Source organism: Humulus lupulus, chromosome 7 (genome assembly GCF_963169125.1).
Source record: "Humulus lupulus chromosome 7, drHumLupu1.1, whole genome shotgun sequence".
NCBI lineage: Eukaryota > Viridiplantae > Streptophyta > Magnoliopsida > Rosales > Cannabaceae > Humulus > Humulus lupulus.
Window position 1 is genome coordinate 109,371,161 of NC_084799.1, and position 8,713 is coordinate 109,379,873.

General features: G+C 40.8%; 1 non-coding gene across 1 annotated transcript; it reads right to left on the reverse strand.

Moving 5' to 3' along the window:
* Positions 1-8,047: 8,047 nt before the first annotated feature.
* LOC133793011 (small nucleolar RNA R71) lies at positions 8,048-8,154 on the reverse strand. Its single transcript, XR_009874476.1, has one exon. It is a non-coding gene; the product is annotated as a small nucleolar RNA R71 (small nucleolar RNA).
* Positions 8,155-8,713: the final 559 nt, after the last annotated feature.

Sequence of the window (8,713 nt, forward strand, 5' to 3'; positions counted from 1 at the left end):
AATCAACAATGAAAGGGTCTTGACCTAAACCCCACTCTCGGGACCTCGAAACGTACCAACACGATTGATAGATTCGATCCTGGGCCTTTGGATTGAAACCCCGAGCCAAAAACCCTTAAAAACACTCAAAACGGGATTCAAAAGGAACAAAGTAGCGCTACAATGCTGATCACTAGCGCCCCAGCGCTATTCTCAGAACCCAAAACCGCCCAAGCCTCCCCTGAGTAGCGCTATAGCGCCCCCTTGTGGGCGCTGTAGCGCTACATCTAGCTAGATCCACCTCTGAAACCTCTTCCTTTGACTCCTTCAATTCCAACTCGATTCCAATGCTTCCAAACCTCATTTTTGGTGGCAGTTGAACCCGAAAACCATCCCTACAAGCCCTAAGCATCACAACCACAAGAACCCTAGACAAAATCTCCCAACAAAACCACTCATCCAACCTAGAAATCCCAACTGAAAACCAAAGCTAAAATAGAGCAAACCATGAATTTTAATGGCTAGAAACTTACCTCAAGTTCAGATTATGATGCTCTTCAATGGTGGAACACTCTCCCAAGCTTGAATCCTCAAATTAGGCTCAAAATCCAAAGAGAAAATGAAAGAAAACAGGTACGAGAGAAGGCTTTTCAATGCTCTGTTTTCTTCAGGTTTCTACAACCTTCAATGGCTTAAATCTATCCTAGGGGTGAAAAGACCAAAATAGCCCTAGGTCAAATAAGGATTTCTAATGGCTCCCAAAGGAAAAATTGACATTTTCCACCTATTTCGTTAATTATAATTAACGATCTCCAATTCCTGCTATTCTCAATATTCTCAAACACTAATAATTCATATCCCGTTACCCTTTAATTCTTGGCAACGCTCTAATCATTAAAATCACCCCGAGACTCACCCCGAGCCCCGAACTTAAACTTGTTATGACTAAACCGCTAATTTATATTCCAAGATCGTCTCATGTCGAATAGGTCGAAAAAATCCACATTATAATGTGGTCTCAACAATAGGTCACCGACATGCATACAAATATACAATTACGCCCTCAACGGGTCAAATTACCAAAACACCCCTGTAATAAAATGTGGGCCCACATGCATGCATTTAACATCATATTATAATATAATTCACATAAACATGCATATAATAATTTAATGGCATAATTAAACAATGATGGCCCTCCCGGCCTACTAATCCAGCCATTAAAGCGCATTAGGGATTTCGGGGCATTACAGAGCAGGTCATCATCAATTGGTCTCTCACCTCCCCACGGATCTTGCATCAAAATCTGCGAACAGAAAAGGGGAGAAGAGAACTTGAAGTCTAAAGACTTGTGTTGAAAGTGAGAATAACGTTGCTCGCGTATAAAAATCGAATTTTTACTTCGATTTTACACCCTAAATCTATAATCTCGACTACCAAACTGACTCCTAACTCATATGAAGTGTTATTTCACTACCTTATTAAGCATCGATAAACATACCCATTTACCCCAAGACAATTTCAGTCAAGAACTCAGATACGAAACGAATAAAAAGTGACTTTGCATGGAAACTCAAACAACCGAAAGGTTCGTAAAACTTACTTGGATGAAAGGTGGATTATGAACACAGAAAACTTTGAGCGTCTGAACGGAAGTTTCTTAGATTGGCAGCATGAGCTTCTGGGATTTTCTTGGCTCAAATGGTCGAAGTGCTTCAGAGTTCTTGAAAAATAGAAGGCAAGTCAAAAGTAAAAAGTGAAAATATAATTTGGGGTATTATTTATAGTGATGGAGACACCATAAAAGAAGTAATCACAAGATTACCTTTTTTCAAAGTATGGGGAACTGTAATAGCCATGAGACAAGTTTTTGGAAAGTTGAAAAGACCTGATTGGACATACGAAAGTCGAAGAGGCATGACGACTCTGACAGGTTTTATGGGGCATACGAAAGGTCAGATACCTAAGTTTACTTTATGCTGGTTGCAGTAAAGTAAACTTGGGGGGCAAATGTTTACTTCAAAATGGCTGCTTATGACGTGGCAGGTATTTCTCACACGTGGATGACACATGGAAAATTGAAATAAGGCAGTGATGTTCGGTTATCGACCAGCTACACATTGCTTCATCAAGACTAACTATTAGGTACGACTAGGCTAGTCGTATGATTCGGTTTATTCCCTTATAAGACTGTGATCTTGTAATAATTATATTTATTATTTCATCTTTATTACCTTGATACACTTATATTAAGGAGAGTTAAGGCCCAATGGCCCATGTAACCCCCTTGAGCCTATAAATATGCATGAAATAGCTCAAGGAGGGGCCTTTTGATCTTGGAATCTTTTTCCTGAATATTGAGAGAGAGAGCCTATAGTGCGATTATCCATCGTCTTATTATAATTCTCCCAAGATTTGTGAAACTCAAGAACCCTAGTTCTTTGATTAAGATATTGGGATTCAATATTAATAATAGCACTAAGTGGACGTAGGTCATCACCATTCATTTGGATCGAACCACTATTAATTGTTGGTGTTTTCTTCTTTACCATTAGATTAAACTCTTAACTGTCGTCTCATTTCTTGTCGTATATTTGACTCCGTGTCGTTGGCCAAATCGAGGGTCAACACTTTATATATATATTTTTAAATGGTTAAAATATTAGCCAATAGTTGTAACAACACAAGATATTTTTGGAAAATAGTTAAGATATTGATTTTAAAATTTAAAAATGGTTAAATTTTGAAAAATATCATTTTTTCAGCCAATTAATAATTTTTTTTAATAAATGGGATTTAAATTAGCTTTGGTTAATTGTTGATAAATCCTATTTAAATTAAATTAATATTTTTTTATCAAATTAACCTAAAACCAAGTTGATTGTTGATAAATGAAATTTAAATTAACTATTGTTAATTGTTGATAAATTTCATTTAAATTAACTTATTTTTTGTAAAAATTTAGATGATTAATTGTGGTATTTTTGCAAATGAAATAAATTGTGATATTTTTGCATAAATTCATAGAATTGCTCATATAGCAACATGATTAGGCCCATCCAATTATAACATGTCTGTTTGCACTATATGTGGTATTTTTGCAATTGGTCTTAGATGCATATAGTGGCCCATATGTGTGTTAGATATATGGTATTTTTCCAAATAAAATATTCATAAAATGATAGGTTTTATTTGGGCCTATTAGAAAATGTAAAGTTTAGATTCTTCTCTTGTGGGTGATTCCACTTGTGAAGGCTCATTTGCTTTGCATGACTATAGTGAGCCTAATCAATTAATAACAATTAATAAAATGAAGGTTTAAATACTTGTCTTTTGGACCTTGTATGGAAGATAGGAGGCCTTTGTAGTGGGAACGACATATTGGACCCAGCCCTCCTCCATACAAGCCCAATTGTTAAGGCCCATTTACCTGAGTTGGACTTAATTGTATAGGTTCATTATATTAGTTAAACCTAAATATTGATTACCAACAAATTAATTCTAAATTAATTGAATTTGTTTCAATGTGACACTTTTGAATTAATAGGAAATTATAGGACTTTAGTTTTAAAAAATTTAATCTGTTTAATATTTTTTGGGAAAACCATAGTCATTAATTTTCTAAAAATAAATAATAAAAATACTATTTTTTAATTTTATAATGAGCTTGTACGCCCTAAATATCCACGGGTTATTAGCGAGCTGGAAAATGACATAATTATAGTAGCCACGTGGAAGCCACTTACCTGGAGCTGCTGTTACGGGTCTCTACCTCTCTAGCTTGAGATAGCCAGAGGTTTAGTGATTACTAAGGCATCGGGTCAGCAGTGTGGACACCACGGGCTAGGACTATATCAAGCTCGGGATACGAGCTTGAGGTGACTCCTCTGACCTCTTATAAAGTCAACCACGCAATGTAAACGTGCATATATCAGACATCACGTGTCTACTCCATTCCTGAATTCTCGGACACGCAGCATAAACGTGCGTGTTCAGGCACCCACGATTGAGTTGGGCCATGCGGAATGTCAGGTTTTAGGAATTAATCATGAATGTCACAGAAGTGACATGATAGGTAAAAAGGTCACGGGATGACCCCCCTTGCCAATACCCAGGTGCCCTCTCCCTATAAATATGGAGACCCTGGGAGTTGCAAGGGGTTGGCTTCTAATTTGAAAAGAAATACCCTGTAAGGAATATCAGAGATATATCAATAATATTGGCTGGTGGACTAGAAGGATTTTAACCTTTGAACCACCTAAAAAAGCTATTCGAGTTATAATTTTCCTCTGAGATCATTCATCTATTACGGTTCATTATTTAACACTAATCCCTCTCCTTATTCATATAATTATCTGTTGCCAAAGAACCGCGTCAACAGTTTAGTGCTTTCATTAAGAGTTGTTAGATTGGTGCTATCGCAAACACCCAACCATGGTAGTTACTCGCTCAAGACATGGTAACGAGGCAGACCAACGTGATGGGCAGGAGGCCCATCATGCCGTCATGTCCGATGATCAGAACCCTAAGGTTCAGCAGCGACTGGGAAAGCAGCCACTGGGCCAGAACGAGACTGGAAGTTCGGCTCCCCGGCCGCCCAATCCGGACCCGGATTTCTACACAGTGGTAGAAATGGAAAATGCACAGTTGAGGAGTTAGCTGGCGAAAGCAAACCAGCAGATACAAGTGGTTTTGGCTCGGTTACCCCCTCTTACAACTGACGCTAACGTCGGAAAGAGGCATGGTGAGACTCATAAGTCCCGCCGGGGTAATCGGTCTAGGCCCAGTCGGTCGGTTAGACCCCCAACATAAAATTCTACTCCCACGTCGCACCACCGGGAAACCACATTTGAGGAACTTCCTAGGGCCGAGCAACAATTCAGCCGATCTGTCCGAACCTCAACTCCCAGCTCACTTCTGCCCTCGAGCGCACCCAGGAGGGCTCGAGAAAGCTCGCGAAGGAGATCCGGGGAGGGCTTGCGACGACAGCCCGCCCCGGCCAGCTGCCCTGCACCCCGCTCAGACCGCCGAGCTTAGAATGCGGAGGACGTTAGAGCTGAGCGGCCGCGACCTAGCTTGATCCACCCTGATGGGACTAGGATCGCGTCCTCGGTCAGGCATCCTCCTTCACCGATAAGATACCCATCTCCTCCCCGTCCAGTCCAAGACATCCCGGCTCATGGGAGCAGCAGGAGAAATCCTCCTTCCGTCGGACCTTCCCATCGTGGCCAGGCGCCCAGAGAAGTCCCGGATCCTCATCCCCAGCGGCGGGCTCCGAGTTTCTCAAATGGAAGCTACTGGACCGGGAGTCGTCGAAGTGACATTTCTGGCGGAGACCTGTGCCAACGCTTGAGCTCGGCGCAAAGTCCTCAGGCCGCCCCGAGGGGCAACCTCCGAGATCGTTTAAACTCTCAGAGAAGAGACCCAGTTGGAAATGGCAGTCGTGCTCGCCAAGGGGAAGGCCTGTCTGAATACGTGACAGCGGAAATGTCCCATATAACCCATCTCAAGATAGGAGGGACAATAACCCGCCTAACACGGTCCATGGAATTGGAGCTGTTGAACAGCCCCGGAACAACCAAGGAAGTCAGGACAAAACCCTTGACCGTCTGGCTTAGATGGAGGAGCTGATGAGGAAGCTCTTGTCAGAAAAAGAAAAAGATGAGTATGATTCAAGGGACGAACTCGAGCTCTTCGCCCCCAGCATAGCAGCAACGGCGTATCTACCTCGTTTCCATATGCCTCACTTGTCCAAGTTCAACGGAGACGAGGACCCGTCAGATCATCTGGGTATGTTCAACACCCTGATGATGGCCCACAACATTGGTCCCGAGCTAAGATGTTTAATATTTCCTTCCACCTTGACTGGGCTGGCCAGGCAATGGTTCAAGCAGAGTAAAAAACAATCAATCAGCTCGTGGAAAACCTTCTCTGCCGACTTCAAGAGAGCATTCCGAGCTTCTCAGGCTGCCCGCGTCAAAGCCCACACCCTGGCGAACGTAAGGCAGCAGCCCGACGAGCCTTGTTGAGTCTAGCTTTTGTCATGTTTAGGTGATATTTTAAGTAGTCTTTTATTTCGTTTTTCTTTCATTTAGTGCGAGTTTATGCTTTGTTTGTTTGTCTTTGTGAATATCCGGAAGAATTGAGCACTTGGAGGAAAATGGCAAAGAAAGGGAAGAAATAACCAAGTTTTTCAACATATTTTGAGAAATAATGGATCTCAGCATAATTTGGAAGTGTTGGTGAATTTTTGGGATGAAAACTTGAAAATTTGAAAAATCCCTTAAGAGCCACGGCATGAGCAAAGTAGAGCCGCGGCTAGGTGGTGAAACAGAACCACTGTTTTGAAGGAGATCCTCGGGCCGCGGCATGGCTAGAGAAGGCGCGGCATAGATGGGCATCAACCCAGAATTCTTCGACACGGGCCGCGGCATGGCTAGAGAAGGCCGTGGCATGGTGCATGTAGAGCCGCGGCCCGCCTCCTTTAAAATTGAATCCAAGGTTTTTATAAGGCGAAAAAGAGAAGATAAAAGACGTACGGACTGGGAAGAGATTCTTGGCTTGAAGATTGAAGGCTTGGAGTATTTTTTACATGTTTTTCTTCTACTTCCTGATGTCATCTTTAATTTTTGTTGTGATTAGCATTATGATTATGAACTAATTTTATGTTTAGGATGTTTAATTGAATCACTTGAACCCCTATTATGAACTAATGCAATTTAAATTCTCTTCTTCTTCAATCTTATTCAATTCCATATAACCTGTTCTTATTGACTGATTATTGATTGGCCATCTATAGTCAGACATACATGTTTTTAAGTCAAAATCTGAGAAGTGAGATTTAAATCTGTTGTAGTTATATTGGACATAATTCTAATTTAGAACGAAAGTATCTAAATTAATTGTGTAACTGTTTATTAAGTTGTCAAGATTAATGCTACCTTTGTGGTTCAATTTACCATAGAAATATAGGAAATTGTCACCTAGGTTGAGTTTATAATTCATAGTATGATTATAGGCTGCTGTATCAACTTGTTAATTGAATTAGGTAAAAAGAAGAAGAACTCATACTTTGCATTAGGGAATAATAGGGAGGATAGTTGATGAGATTAAATATCCTAATTGTTTCTTCAGTGGTTAAATTAAAAGTTTTACTATTAGTTGTTTTTCCATTTAATTTTCAATTATTGTTTCTGCACTTTATAGTTTCTTTTGCTGTGTTTAAAAAAAATCAAGAATTTTAATTTATCAAATAGAACAAGAAATTAATTGACTGGTAATTGATAAATCAGTCCTTGAGGACGATACTTGGTTTTTACCATTTTATTACAAATTGCGACTGTGTGCACTTGCATAGCAAAAATATCGCAACAAGTTTTTGGCGCCGTTGCCGGGGACTGAAAATAATTATCAATATCAGTCTAATTAATTTTTATTCTAATTTGATTTTAATTTCTCTTGTTTCTAATCTGTTTGGTTGCTTAATTTGTCTATCTCAGGTGAATTTTGGTATATGCGTGGCAGAAGAGGAGCAGACAGTCTTGTTCCTTTGAATCCTGAGATTGAAAAGTCTTGCAAGCAAATCAGAAAGAACAAGAGGGAGGCCCAGAAATCTGTGAAGATGGCACAGAATGATGGGGATGGCAGGAATGTTCTAATTCCTGGAGTTGTACAAGGGGGTCAGGCTCAGAACAATGCTGAGAGGAGCCTGAGAGATTATGTACTGCCCACTCTGACGGGAGTACAAAACAGTATACACCCACCAGCGATAGAGGCCAACAACTTTGAAATCAAGCCAGCTATTCTACAAATGGTCCAATCCTCTGTGCAATTTAATGGGTTGCCTTCTGAAGATCCTCACACCCATTTGTCTAATTTTCTGGAGTTGTGTGGAACCTTCAGATACAATGGGGTGAGTGATGATGCAATTAAACTTAGGCTTTTCCCATTTTCTCTGAGGGACAGAGCTAAAAGTTGGCTGAACTCGTTGCAACCAAACTCTATTGTCACCTGGCAAGATCTAGCTCAGAAGTTTCTGTCAAAATTCTTCCCTCCGTCCAAAGCTGCTAAATTGAGGGAAGAGATCAATAACTTTTGCCAGAATGATGGAGAGTCATTGTATGAAGCTTGGGAATGGTTCAAGGAACTCTTGAGAAGATGTCCTCATCATGGCATGGAACAGTGGATGTTAGTACAGAATTTCTACAATGGTTTATGTCCTACAACTAGAACCATTATTGATGTTGCAGCGGGTGGTACGTTTATGAGCAAGAGTGCAACTGGTGCTTATGAGCTGCTGGAGGACATGGCCACCAATAATCATCAGTGGTCGGAGGAAAGATCATCAGGAGTTAGAAAGGTGGCTGGGGTGCATGAGCTGGATGCCATCACTGCTCTAACAGCACAAGTAGCCTCTCTGACAAAACAGTTACACCAGAGCACTGTATCTGCTAATGCGGTTCAGATGGCAGTTAGGTGTGAAATCTATGGTGGTTCTCACTCTTTTGATCAGTGTCCTACCACTATTAATAATAACACTCCGATGGATCAAGCTCAGGTTCAAGCGGTGGGAAACTTTCAGAGGCCAGTAAATAATCCATTCGCCAATACTTACAATCCTGGGCGGCGAAATCATCCTAATTTTTCTTGGAGGAATAATCAGGGCCAGCAACCTCAGTTTCAGGGTCAATTTCAGAATAATATGCCTCAGCCACCAATGCATCAAGCCTCTTCA